At 39.5% G+C, this 14,055-nt stretch overlaps 1 protein-coding gene across 11 annotated transcripts in view; it reads right to left on the bottom strand.

The window, feature by feature from the left end:
• The window catches only part of Arpp21 (cAMP regulated phosphoprotein 21), a 148,373-nt gene extending 138,142 nt beyond the window's left edge, over positions 1 to 10,231 (bottom strand). For 3 of the 11 annotated variants that reach the window (XM_074074126.1, XM_074074128.1, XM_074074130.1), the window contains exon 1: positions 9,969 to 10,231. The gene's annotated coding sequence lies outside the window, so the exon portion shown is untranslated. Of the gene's footprint in view, positions 1 to 5,373; positions 6,721 to 6,787; positions 7,761 to 8,764; positions 9,588 to 9,968 lie in introns of those variants that run through there. The other 8 variants (XM_020163721.2, XM_020163722.2, XM_020163726.2 and 5 more) reach the window with 3 other exon arrangements.
• Positions 10,232 to 14,055: the final 3,824 nt, after the last annotated feature.

The following is a 14,055-nucleotide window of genomic DNA, read 5'->3' as shown; positions in this document are numbered from 1 at the left end:
TAGTCTTTCCATGGGCCATGTCCACAAAAGATAAGCTGTTTCTAGCTCTGTGTACCAATGATTCAGAAACTGTATGTGTACTTGCCTTTGCCTCATCCTGTCTCCTCAAACTACATTGAATGGATATGGATGGTAACTACCTTCCACACAGATGAAAAGTGATACACGTGTTCAGTTTAAGCAGACTGAAGTTGGAGGGACCTTATTGTTCCCATAGAACTTCTGTTCTTTACCTGAGATCTGAAGAATTTTCTTTGCAAGAGACAAAATTTTAGAGGGAAATTTCTTTCTGAAAGATGAGTATAAATCCAGTTAATCTGAAATTCTCAGACGTTGACAAATTTCTCTGGATAACTTTCTGACTGTGTTATCACCCAGAGGAATATCTGATATCCAAATTACAATGGAAAATAAAATGCTATTATCTGATGCATTTACTGCTGTGTATGGCTCTCCTTTTCCTGTGTTGAATACTACTTGTGGTTCTCCATTTCCTGATAGAGGAAGCAAGTGTGTAAATCTCAGATATGAGAGCAGTCTCTTCCCTCCTCTGGCTATATTCACACAGGCACAGTGCTGACTCATTTAGCAAAATTATCTGCAGAAACATTAGGATCAGAGGACAAATCAGCTGCCCTGTCCAAATAGCTCACTCAGTGCTCACACACAGGGAGCCAAAATCTCCTGTGAGAGTGACAGGGAGCTGTTCAGCAATCCCAAAGCTCCACCTGCTTTGTCCTGGTGTAGAGATATGGTGTCATCTTCCATGACACCCAAGGCTGCTCACTGGCTTCCACCACATAGGGCAGGACTCAAGGTTATTTCTTCATGGCTTCAAAATTTTGGATTTTAGCCACCCTTTTCAGATGGAAGAAATTATACAGATAAAATATCCTCAAAAAAATAATACTTATATGCTGTTTGGACAACTCTGAATTAGACATTCCTTCTCTTAGCAACAGACAGAAGAGAAGGACCTGACTGGGCATGATGGTCCTTACACAAGGAACACCTCTCAGATTAGTCTCTATCTCAGCCTTCATATATTATAGGACTCACAAAGAGTCACTATAGTCCCCAATTTTAACCATCAAAATTTCTACTGGGGCCAAGTGTGGTGGAGTATATCTGTAATTCCCCAGCACTTGGGAGGCCAAGGCAGGAGGATTTTGAGTTCCAGGCCAACATAAGCCACAATGCAAGATCCTGTCTCAAATAAAAATTGTATTTGATATCAATGGATAAAAGCTATACTCTAAGTTACTTTTTTTGTCCTCCAAAGGAGTTTTATCTCATTTACATAATAAAATTAAATCTTCCTCTAAAGTTTTTATATGAAAGGATAAGAGTTTCTTTCACTCATATGTCAGATGCTTTGATCCTGCAAGGCAGATCTCAGTCCTACTTTATTATAAATGAGAATATTGAGGCAGTTCGGAGTTAACTAAATTGCTAGTCACCTAAACCAAGTAGGTTGGTTAGATTGGAGATTGAGAGGTGTTACTGCACAATTTTACCTATAATACTATGAAGCAAGAGAGGTTTTAGATTCTTAGTTCTACTCACACTATCAGTTATTCATTTAGATGCAGAAGCCAGACACTACAATCAAATATCAATTCAGGTGATGAATTTCGTACTTATGGAGGGAGGTAGGGCACAGAGAAGTGAGATTTGGACACACCAAATATTTGCCTTATTTCTCTGAACCTTGGATTTTAATGTAAATTTTGTATAGTTCTCTGACTTGCAGAATCTCATGGAGGCCCAACACTTCCTGGTTAAAGCATTTCTTCATCCCACTCAGCTTCTTCTTAGATAAGCTCCTAAAATACCTTTGGCACACAACCTCTACATTAGTTTTAACCTGAATTTCAATCCAAAATTCCATTGAATTGAAAACATTTCTGTCTAGAATTTCCTATATCATATCTGACAACACAGATTCTACAATTGCTTGTGGAATAAAATCATTCCCTTTTGGAGGGATATTTACATCATTGTCCTAGAAGATATATAAGATTTTTGCAATAGAGAAATTCACATTAACTATGTATATTCACCCACCTCTTCATTTAAAAAAAAAAATCATTGAAACTTAAATCATCCACAGTTCTGGGTGAAGAAAATAATTGCAATGATAACCGAAGACTAAGGCATTCAGTTGTTAACGATGCTACGTGTAAACAGTTATCTGTGGTATGCGTAAGAACCATGATTACACACTGTATTCTTATATCTTTCCAAAGCCTGTTAACGATTGTGTGAAAATTTCAGAGTCGAGAAAGATTTCAACTTCACAAAAGAAATGTGGTGAGACCAAGATTATGGTGGCACAGGAATGAATAAATGAAGTCACCAACACTAGCAAGGTGTTTGCTGTGACGTTTCAGAAGTTAGTTCAATAATAGCTGTTGGATATCTTCCTAAAATTCTTCTAACACTAGCATAGCTAAATAAATAAAATATAAAAATGTAAAAGGGTGTAATGTAAGGCCATTCCCGTAGGCTGGATAAAAGAAGTCGGATCATACATGTAACTGCAGAAATCTCATAATTCATTAATTTGGCAGAATTTGATAGCAATTTTAATATGAATATGTGTTAAAATGTCTTAAGGAGTCAGGATTTGACTATTTTACCTTCTTTTCTTATAAAGAAGATAAAGCGTACTATTTCCAACCAAAAAGTTTCATATCACTCATTTAAAGAATTCTTGTGGAGAAACAATGAGTAGCTAACCTTGCAAACTGCAGATCTAGGTCTCCATTCTGTCACATACCACAGGGGATCTGCTTGTTGTCTGTCTACAACTCTTTGAAGAGTAAATAAAAATTAGATGCTAGCAACCCTGGGATTTCCACCAAAGGTACATCCATATTGACAAACAAAATGCTAAGAAAAAATATCAATAGAGTGTCTCCTATAAATGCATAGTATCTTCATATGAGGATTTTATCTTGTGGTTTTAGGAACATATAAAAAGCTACAAAATCAATTTTATAGCTTTTTATTTTTCCATTGAGTTTATGGGCAAATAAAAGTTAAACAACTCTAAATGTCTCTGAATTTCGGTGAGTTAACCTACACCTCCTTCACCTTCTGCTGATTAATACTTGACTTTCTAGATCAGTGTGATCATGAAGGGATCTCCTGAAAGGACTTGAAAGATTAGAAGAGGATGATCCCTGGGCCATCTGATTTACATGTCAAAGGATAATTTGTTCAATTTATAGAACCATAAAACTTTAAAAAAACCAATGTTCAATTTTGTTCTTTAAAGACACTGAAATGTTTTACATCACTTTCTTACCTTGATTCTTAATTTCAACTAGTTTTACAATAAATCAGCATTCATTAACTTCTTTTTCTCTTTAATGTACAAGTCTTTGTACTAGAATATTCTGAACAGTGCTGTTATCTTGGCAATTAGAAGGAAATGTGCTAAGTATTTGAAAACTATTCTTCTGGTTTCTGTTTTTCAAGAGATGAGCTGACTCTTATTCCAAGTACAGTATAATAAAGAAGCAATACAGAGGAAAAGAATGCTTTTCTTCCTTGTGAAGAATTCTAGCACTAAATTTGGTTGTAGAGCCACTGAGTTTTTCTTTTCCATGTCCCTAAACAAGGAACTGGGAAAACCCTGAACTGATCTAGGTAGATAAGCCAGTTAGGCTCAATGGTCTCAGAAAAAAAGCTGCAGAAAAATGACTCTATTATATTATGTGATTCTGTGTGGAAACATAACCCACGCTATGCCAAATAAACCTCTACAGAATTTGCCAAAATTTTTGAAATTAAAAAATGATCTGATTGTTGCAGTAGTAGAAAAAGATCTTGAATCTTCCCTTTAAACTAAAAATACTAAGTACAATTTAGTTTTAGTTTAAAACGTTGATATTTAAAGAAGTGCTTCCATTTTAATATTCATATGTTGTCCACAGCGGATTTCTAGATTAAGAATTGTTGTATGATTTTGAAGTAGCGTACAATTTGAGAATGTAGTATAAGGCCTGTTTGTAAAAGTCGACCACTTCACCAAGAGAAATGAAATGATTTCTTGTTGCTAATAAGAGGAACAAATGTAACCTTTTAAATGTTCTATAAATTTATGACTGAGGAATAATTATGAATATATGCCTTGAGTGAGATGATTCTGGATTAATCTTTCAGTATTTTGATAAGTCACAATTGCAATTTAATCCTAATTTTGAATCTAAAACATAAAGATCTTATAAACCTGCCGCATTATCATGTGTATCAAGTGGGGGTTATAAAAACTGCCAGAGAGGTTTTCTTTGGAAAAGTGCATAGAGAAATTAAAAAAAAATTTTTGATCTATTGTGCACAGACAGTGGTTAACATTCCACCTGGCAATGCTAAGGTCTATGCTGGCAGCTACAAAAGAGAATCATAATTGATGCTGAGGATTCAATCTGAAAGTACAGATGAGTTTGGTATATTCAAGCCAACTCCTTTGTTTTTCAATATCCCTTCCTTTGCTCCAATGTAATTATTTTAATTCACTTTTGGGGTTGCCTGCACAGCTTTTTCCCAAAGCACAGACATGTCCCAATAATTTTAGAGAAAGTGGCATCAAAAATATATAGCATGCACATTTTATGCCCTACGAAAAATACTGTTAGACCACAGAGGATTTTGAGACCATAAGATAACAAAGCTGCTAATATTAAAAACTGTGGAATGAATTTGATACTGTATTTCAAGTACTTGATTCTTCATCAAGCTTAGTGTGCATATAATTGAAATACTTCATATCTTAGCTCATATCTAATCCTCATAGAAATGAAATGGCTGTGATGCAAATACAAACAATAAATACTTTGATATCTAGGGCCAATATTAATCTAACATGAACCAAATTAAGCTAAATTATAAGAGTGAGGTGCTGAAAAAAATCAATTTATTAGAACTTGGCATAAAGCATCTTAAAAGGAACTAACACTCAAAAGCAAATATATCTTGAGAAAAACAGGTCCAGTCACAGGACATGCATCTTGCCAGTATTCTTTTATTACCTTCAGTCCCTCAGCACTTATTTATATCACTGCTTAAAACCCATTTTTAATGTTTAACATGAAATGAAAGTGAAATAGTCAAGAAAGCAAAGTCCAGAGAAATGTAGAACATCTAGAATCATATACTTCCTAAAAAAATAAAGGTCTTTTTTTCTTAAGAGAGGAAGTACATATTTCATAAGTGCATCATCAATGACTTAAAATACCCCCAAACTTCCCAGGTGATTCAATAAATTTTTAGGGAAGCCAATTCTTTTTGTGATTCCACCAGATTTACAAATTTCTAAACATGCTACCACCGTGTGGTCCCAGTTAGAATGATGCCAGTACTTACCTTTTAAAGAGATGGTTTTGGTGTCCACAGCACTTTTAAGCCCCACGTTCCTCCCTAACCTTGTCACAAACCACATCCGCATTAAACTGACTAATATGCAAACAGTTAATTTGCAGTTTCTGATCCTATAGCGTTCAAACTGTCTCCTCATTCTAAGTCTAAGTCTCAATCATATTCACATCTGGCTCTGTTGTACATTGTACCTTCACTGGCTGACTCAGTCCACGCTCTGTTCAGGTAGCTTATCATTGTCTTGTCCAACACAAAATGCACATTGAATTCAGATGAGAATGCTCACTGACTTGAAAGGCTTGAGAAAGGCATCAGCATTGGGATCCAAATGACTGCCCACTAAGGGAAATTCTATAGCCAGTGTGGGTGATTTTGCTCTAACAGAAGTATCAAGTTGAAAAGACAAACAACAACAAAAAAATATCACAGGATCTCCTTACAACATATTTCCCTTAATATTTTATTTTAGGGATTTTATTTTCCCATGGACATGGGAAAAATCCAGATCAACCTTAGTATGGTCTAACGGCTTCATTAATAAATATATTACTTACCTCTCCATTTAATATAAACTGCTCACATTCTGTTTTATGAATTTAAAAACTACTTAAGCTTTTTGTCTGATTAGCTTCACACAGACAAAAAAGTTACTGGATTACAGCATGTTGTTAATATGAAAATGAGCAAAGGAGACTTTTCTGGTTGAACAGTCTCACTTTTTACCTCAAGACAGGTGTTCTGTATATATGCAAAATGTTGCAGAGAGCTGGCTTCTTGCACCTTACACATGACAATGTTAAGATATTTCGCTCCTCTTTCTGTAACAAACCCAAAGTTCTCGACACTGCCTCTGTGATCTATATTTTTTAAATATTTAGCCTTAGAAAGACAATCTGTGATGTTTTTCTCAAAGTTAAGGAGTGAAAACAACTCAAACAGCCTATTAAGTTCAAACAAAACTTCCTGTTTCACTTAGTTGCCACAATTCTGGACCAAGATTCCAAGTTCATAAAAGAAAATGAAACAATTTACAAGGCAGAACTTCAGGTTATCATTGTATTTTAAGATGTTGTTTATTTTATTCCCAGATATTTTATAAGCTCGAAACCATCTGCTGAAACAGTGTTTTAGGAATTTGAAATTATTTCTGTACTTCTCACTATACAAGATTCTTACAGTTTGTATTAAAAATAGTATGCATACAGGAACTCCTTAGTTAGTATGCCCTTCAAGTTTTAAGGAACTCAAATTATTTCGTCTTCTTTCTAAGAACGAACTAGTGAAAAGAGTTTGGAAACATTTATAAAACTATTTGTGTATAATCCTCTCACTAAAATCAGTTGATTCCTTCATACAATGTTAGGACCTACTTCAAATCACCACACCAGCAGCCAGTCTTTACCTTCCCAGACATCCTTCTGCAGTATTCATAACCAACGCACTGCTGTCTTTCCTCATGCTTCCTTTATTGCGGAGTGAGGAGCTTGCTCCTTCATTAAATAGCATTAAAAATAGACTGCACAGAACTCCCCAGCGGAGCATGCTCTCACAGAGCTAATGCCACAGTTCTCAAGGTAACCATACTCAATTGGGATCTGAGAGAAAAAGTCACTCACTGTGAGATCAGCAATTTGCGAAGCCAGCAGCACACACAGACCTGTCTGGGTCTGAGCTGAATTTGGTAAAAGAGAAATTAGCATGGAGTGAAATTAAGTCACTGAACAAGCTGAAAGTCAATTTCTGGAGCTGTGTAAGTTTCTTTAAATATGTCTCAGCCAAAGTATTCTGTTAAATAAGCATTCATCCAGAGTCACTTAATTTCATCTTTCAAATGACATAAATCAAGCCCAGAAAGGATAAATTAAGATGTATTCACAGTAGTCTAAACATCTTTAAAATTGCGTTTACATCAAAACATAATAATATAGATAAAGCAAAGACAGTAATAAATTATTCTTCTGGGATCAGGAAGTACATCCCTCAAAGAAAACAACTAAACTCTTTCTCTAGAAAATTAAAAATTATCCTGTTAGTTAAAATGTTAAAAAGTAAAATAATGTGATGACGAAGGAAATACAGGATCAAAAGTAAAGGAATGCATACCTTGAAAACCTATATTAAACACACATGATCTCTCACATACAGCCCCTTGTTAGGATGCGGCAGAAGCATTCCTATTCAGACAGCAGATCATTTGCTCTTCAAATAAAACACAGCACAGATAGAGCTCTCAGCTTCCAAATGACTGTTTTTCATGAAAATGACATTAGCTAAAATCCTATTAAGACATTCAAGCCCTGTGCTAACACAAATATAGTGGATCAAAGGACTAGGCACACTTCTTTTAAAATCTGCATCAATGGCATTCTGACTTTTACCAAATAAAAAACAATTTCCTGCCATCTCCACTTCTCTACTTACTTAAAACAATCACAGCAGCTTTGATTCCTGAAGCAGGTGAGGAAGGGGTGAGAATCATTTTGATTTATTCTGCATTTGAGCACAATTTTATACAGATTCATTTTAACTTCAGGGAATGTTACTCTTGTTTGAAGAAGCTGGTGTCATATCAATACACTTAAAAATCTGAAAGCAAATGGTTATCTACACTCTAGATACATGCTCAAGAAAGGCATTCCCGCTACCTTTACCTCTCATCTTCTCATTCCTATAAGCTTCATTTCCCTCTGTTTTTCCTTTTTAACTTAAACTGTGTCCTTATCCTGTATCTTCCAAGGTGATCAAGTTCTGAACTAGAGGAGTTGACATGCCCTCTCCAGCTTTATTTCTATGTATCATAAACACTGAGTCAATTGTTCTTCCCCAGAAACTTTTTAAAAACACCTGTCTGGTTCCACTCAATTCTATTACCATATTTACAAATCTACAACCAGAGACATAAGACCTTCAAATGGACATTGTCATGAGACAGACTTCAAACAAGTACAAATAAAACAAAATCTCTCCCCCCACCAACCCAACTTCTTGGGACCCATGATCTCAGTCCTGCCAGGACAAACTGATTATAACTTTCTACCTTCTAATAGAGTTTTCTTTCCAAAAAAAAAAAAAATAAGAGCATTCCAAACTTCCTACCATGAAATCTACACAAATCACTGTTAACTTAGGTGATGAAAAGCACTGCCCTTTTTCAATTTACTTCCAGCTTTCCATTTCTGCCTGATTTGGGGGAAGGGAAGCCCACCCATTCCTCCACAACACATAAAAACACAGTACACAGATAACATCAGCTTTCTACACACACTATGAAGAAACACACACGAGAAACAAACAGTTCAAAAGAAAAGCACAGACTTATGGCAGAAGGAAAAAACAATCCACAAAAGATGTGCCATGCTCATGTCGGACGTCTTATTACCTGGACAGAACAGTTGATACACCACCAGCGTCTCGGTGCCTTGGTTGATTTAGTTTTTTGGGTTTTATTAATATTATTGTTTCTTAAGGATTGGTTTGGCTCGGTGTTGGCTTGCCTTTTTTGTTGTTCCTTGGTAGATTTATTTAACTGCTAATAAAATGAGGGTTCTGCGTGCGGGCTGGGTTCCGCGCGCAGCAGTGGCAGCCAGCGTTGAGGGGACAGCGCTGGCTGCGGCCCCGGGTGGCCGTTACTCAGGATGCGCTCCAAGGCTGCGGCGCCGCCTCTGCCCGCTGGCCATGGAAAGCGAGCTAGCGAGCGAGTGCCTCGCCCGGGCCCGCGTTTCTGTCCATCTGCTCTTCTGTGTGTCTGGCTGTCTGCCGGTCAGTCTGGCCGCTCAGCGCGGGTGCCTCGCTCTGCTGTGCTCTGCTCTCCAAGCTGCCGCTCTAGCCGGCTGTCAGTCCTCGCGTCGGTCTGTCCTCCCCTCTAGGTCCCTCGGTCCACCAAGCAATGCGGGGTCCGTCTTCCCGCGGTCGGTTCCCGCAGATCTTTCCTACTCTGCCCTGGCCCCTCACTTCCCTTGGTCACTGGGAGTCTGCAGAGAGGGAGCGCGCGGGGCTGGCTGGCGCTCTCTCTCTGTCTCTCTCTCTCTCTCTTTCCTGAGTGCTCCCTCTCTCTGCTGGCTGTCCTCCCTCTCTCAGGCTGTCCCGCTGCTTCCACCTGTCCGTCCCTCTGCAGTGCCACTGGATTCAGCAGCCTCGATGGACACAGATCCCGCACCCCAATGACTGCTTGGGCCACCTGCCCCGCCCGGCCGTGCCTCCCACGCGGCTGGCGCGGCTCCCGGGCGGCGCCCAGCTCCTCCCCGCAGCCGCGGGTGCGTCCGGTCCCCGCCCGGGCAGGGGCACCGCGCGTGTTGCACGTGGCCCCACAGCCGCCGGGTTCCTGATCCACCGCACCCGGGAGGTAGCCGCGGCCGGCTCTGGCCAAGCCTGAGTGCAGGCACCTGCTTGCTGCGCCCTGCGCTCCCCATTCCCGGCCGTTCTCAGGCGGCCCCAAGGCTGGAGACAAAGCGCATGAGCCACTCGAGGCAGCGTGAGCATCATTAATCAGAGAAAACTGGCGCGCTGCCCCGGCCCCTGCACACCGCCTCTTGCTCCCAGCCAGCAGGCTCCCGCCCGCCCAGGCGCCCCAGCCCCATGCGTACCGCTCTTGATGCCTCCTAGACTCCTGGGGACACTTGGCGAGCCTCTTTCCCTTTCCTTCCTCTTTGCTCACTCTTCAGACCAACTCTGCAGAGAAAAACCCACAGCAAAACACCTCACCCCACTCACGAGAATCCCAGCCTAGAGCTCTTGGAGATGCTCGGCTTTGGCTGTGAGCAACACCACCAGTCCGGCCGCGCAGCCCTAGTGTCCTCCCTGTGCAAGGCTGGCTGCCCACCGGGCGCTGCTGGAGAATCACTTCGTTCAGCAGAACCCAGGCAGGGTAGGGATGGGGCTGGGAACAGAGCTGACACCTGAAGAAATAAAAGGGTTGCCATTGCCATTTGTTTTGGAGATGTACTATTTTTATTATCTGTAATTCACTTTTTTTTTTCATTGTCTCAGGGTACACTATCAAAAAAAAAAAAAAGCGTAGTGAAGGATTGTGAATACATTTCCCGGAATACCGCCTACTCCTCCTGAATGACTGTACAGGCTGCTTTTCCAACATTATAGGTCACCAGCCAAGATATTCCACTCGAGCTTTCTGCCCCCAGCTGAGAGCAAGGCATTTGAATCTGGGCTTCTTTGCTAGGTTGTTATTAATGTGCAGCAAAATTATAGTTTGTGCACTCCTGCATGGAATTGCCAAAGCTCATTTTGACAATATCCACCAATTCAGCTTCTGAAATGTAGACACTGAATAAGTATGGATCTGTTGCAATGAACGCCCATCCCACAATAAATTGAAGAGGAGAAAAAGCAACTTTTACCAGCTGCAATTGGTAACTCCATTTGAATAGACAACAAATAAATAACTAGCATAAACCATGTTAGGAAAATCCCACATCTTTTTAATTTCACCCACTCCTAATGACAGACATTAGAAAACTGTTTATTAAGAGATGTGGTTTCCACATTGTTATAGAAATATCTTCCACAGACAGGTGTATGGCCATGTTTATGTATGTTCAGATATTGGTTCTAAATCTTAAATTATATGTATACTTCTAGAAAATGCTGTAAAATAGAATAAGGTTAGACTGGCCCTTGATGAATAAATAGTTATTTTCCAACTATGTATAAGGTTTCAGAGAAACCAACCTAAAGAATTCAGGACTGTCATTTTTCTCTGTATTTCCATCACTCCTACTCGGTTATCTATAAGAACATTTTGATAAGCATTTTCCAGCCATTTGGGACTTAATGGAAAACTTTTAAAAGTGTTTCTAATTCACTTATCTTTCCTTTATCTCAAGTCATGTTCAGAAAAAAACTACTTTTATCCAGGGGTAATTGTGCTAAGTTGTGTATGTCATAAATTCATTTAACTGAGACTGCATGAAAATAGGGTCAGTGTTGATTTCTCTTCTGGACAGGCCCATGCTGAGGCATCTTCTGAACAGAGGATAGGAAACCTTAACAGTGTGTTTTCAACCCAAGCCTTTGACAACAAATTTGATTTCACTCTGGGAATTCACAAAAAAAAAAAAAAAAAACTCAATCCTATAAATTGGATTAGAAATTGTAACCATTGAATAGGGGAAGGGAGAACTCAATCAGTATTCTTAATAAAAACCCCAGTGATTCTATAGAAGAAAAAAAAACAGGATGTTTCCATTTGTTAACAGTATATAGACAAACATGATGAAAAAAATTATTGTGACATTTCATGGATCTTAAGCTATATTTGAAAATGGAGGGAATACTGAAAAATAACATTAATTTTCTTTGGCTAAATTTTCTACCTTTTTTCATAATATTTGTCAACAAACTAGGAACTGCAGAAGGCACAAGTTTATTTTAGGTCATGTAGATAATTAACATTCGACTATCCAATTATAAAATTTTGTGTCCCAATGTGGGACTGAAATATACTCTTGGGAATTTTAGGCAGGTAGTGAGCAATAAGATATTCTTCTAGGCATTCAACAAGTGTTTGTATTTCCTGAAATGATTTGAAATGGTACCATTTTTTAAGGGCTGTGGTCTGACATATACTAACTTGCCACTAAACTCACTAAGGCCATTTTCTTCCTTATTGGACCTCTACATGACAGACTCATAGTGACAGTGGCAGTGGCAGAGATTCACCAAGAGCATCCTAACTGTAAGTGTAGGAGGCAGTAATAGGAGAAGATGGAGGTACTGTTACTCTGAGGACCTTTGAGCTTATTTGGTGTTGTGTTTGAAATACAGGAGTTTGCAGGTAACTAGGTAACCCCAGCCTAGGGAGTTGAGCTCACCTACACACTGGTGAACATCTAAGATTGTGTTGACAAGCTCCTTAAAACACATATTCCCCTAAGACACTAAATTAGTGCCCTTTAATGAAGCTCCTAAATTGGATTTTCAAAATAAGGCAAATTGCTAGAATAGCCCAACTACCTTCATAAGCACCTTTCCAGCTGAAGCGAGAAGTAGAATTTCCATGCCGCTGAACTTCCACCATTCCTCAACAATTAGGCTGCAAGGAACTCCCCTTGGGCATATTCCCCTCCTCAAGAAAGGCCCACATATCCCCTAGAGAGATTTCTCATTTGCCCTGTTTCCAACAAAAGTGGCTAAGGTCTATTAAGTACCAGTCTTGGGTTTAAAGCTTTACAAATAGACATAGTACAGAAAAGCAGGGGAGAAACCAAGATTAACATTTCAACCAGAAAAGTTGAGAGCCCCATTCTTATTTTGTGCTAAGCCAAAATAACTCCAAAACACATTTCAGTACATCAACAAAGAATGTTACATCACGTATGCATCTGAGCATGAAGAAATGTCACGATCAAAAACAAAGACGACTTGGGAGACTAGAAACCAAATGTTCTGATGGCTCAGATCCCTTGTGGCAGCAACATCTCCTCTGCAGTCAGCTGCATGCAGGATAAGACAATTATCTCATGAACCCTCAAGTTCTCACAGGCAGACCACAAAGGAACACTGGCCTGCACATGCACAGTGATGCTTTGCTGCAAATGCAGGCCAAGATATTTTCTTAGAAATAAACATGTTCAGTACTTTCTTGGAGCTGCATCGGAATCTGAGTAGGGGCAATGAAAAGGGACACAGGAAACAGCTTAAAGAGAGGTTTAGAAACCTGTCACTGGAGATCTGTGCAGGAAAAGACAAGGAAGGCTGCTGAGTTGTGCTTCTTTTCAGCAGCCCTTGGCTAGATATACCGTCATTCGGAAGTATCCTTAGCATTTGGTGGCTTCCCAAGCACCATGCTTCTCTGCATGCACCCCTGCCCTGAGAAGCCCATGGCTCTGGTGTGGCTTAGGCAGGGGACATAGGCAGGGGAGAGGGACGGACCCTGGAGGACATGATACAGGATGTTTGTGCTGTCACTCATCAGTTCTGCCTCTGCAGGAAGCATTCCCCTATGGAACCCCCAAAATGTGTTTATGATTTTTTAAAAATCATAAACCTAGAAGTGAAAACAGAATAAAACAGAAGCATCGGGGGTGTCCATGGAGGAAGGGAAGTAACTTATACCCGGCACAATTACCCAACCTGTGCCAAACTTTGTGCTGGGTTCCTGCCTTTCTTCTGTTCCGATTACTGAGGTCACCTTTCTCCCAAGAGGGACACTGTCCCTTTTCTCACACAAAGGAAGACAGAAGTCACCAAGTCAATCAGAACTTGGAATGATATATTTGACTACATGATCATGAGTTGACAGTAAAAGGTCTATCAATGATGTGCTAGAATAAAACAGCTTCCATCCATCTGTGAAGGCATGTAGGACTATCTGCATTTTAAAACTTGCTTTCCATACCTGAAAGTAAGGTGTGTGTGTGTGTATGTGTGTGTGTATGTGTGTGTATGTGTGTGTGTGTGTGTGTGTGTGTGTATGTGTGTGTGTGTATGTGTGTGTGTATGTATGTGTGTGTGTGTATGTGTATGTATGTGTGTATGTGTGTGTGTGTATGTGTATGTATGTGTGTGTGTATGTGTGTGTGTATGTGTGTGTGTGTATGTGTGTGTGTGTGTATGTGTGTGTGTGTATGTGTGTGTGTATGTGTGTGTATGTGTGTGTGTATGTATGTGTGTGTGTGTGTATGTGTGTGTATGTGTATGTATGTGTGTGTGTAT

Source organism: Castor canadensis, chromosome 5 (genome assembly GCF_047511655.1).
Source record: "Castor canadensis chromosome 5, mCasCan1.hap1v2, whole genome shotgun sequence".
Taxonomy (NCBI): domain Eukaryota; kingdom Metazoa; phylum Chordata; class Mammalia; order Rodentia; family Castoridae; genus Castor; species Castor canadensis.
Note: the sequence above shows the minus strand (reverse complement) of the source record. Positions and strands in the feature narration are given on the sequence as shown.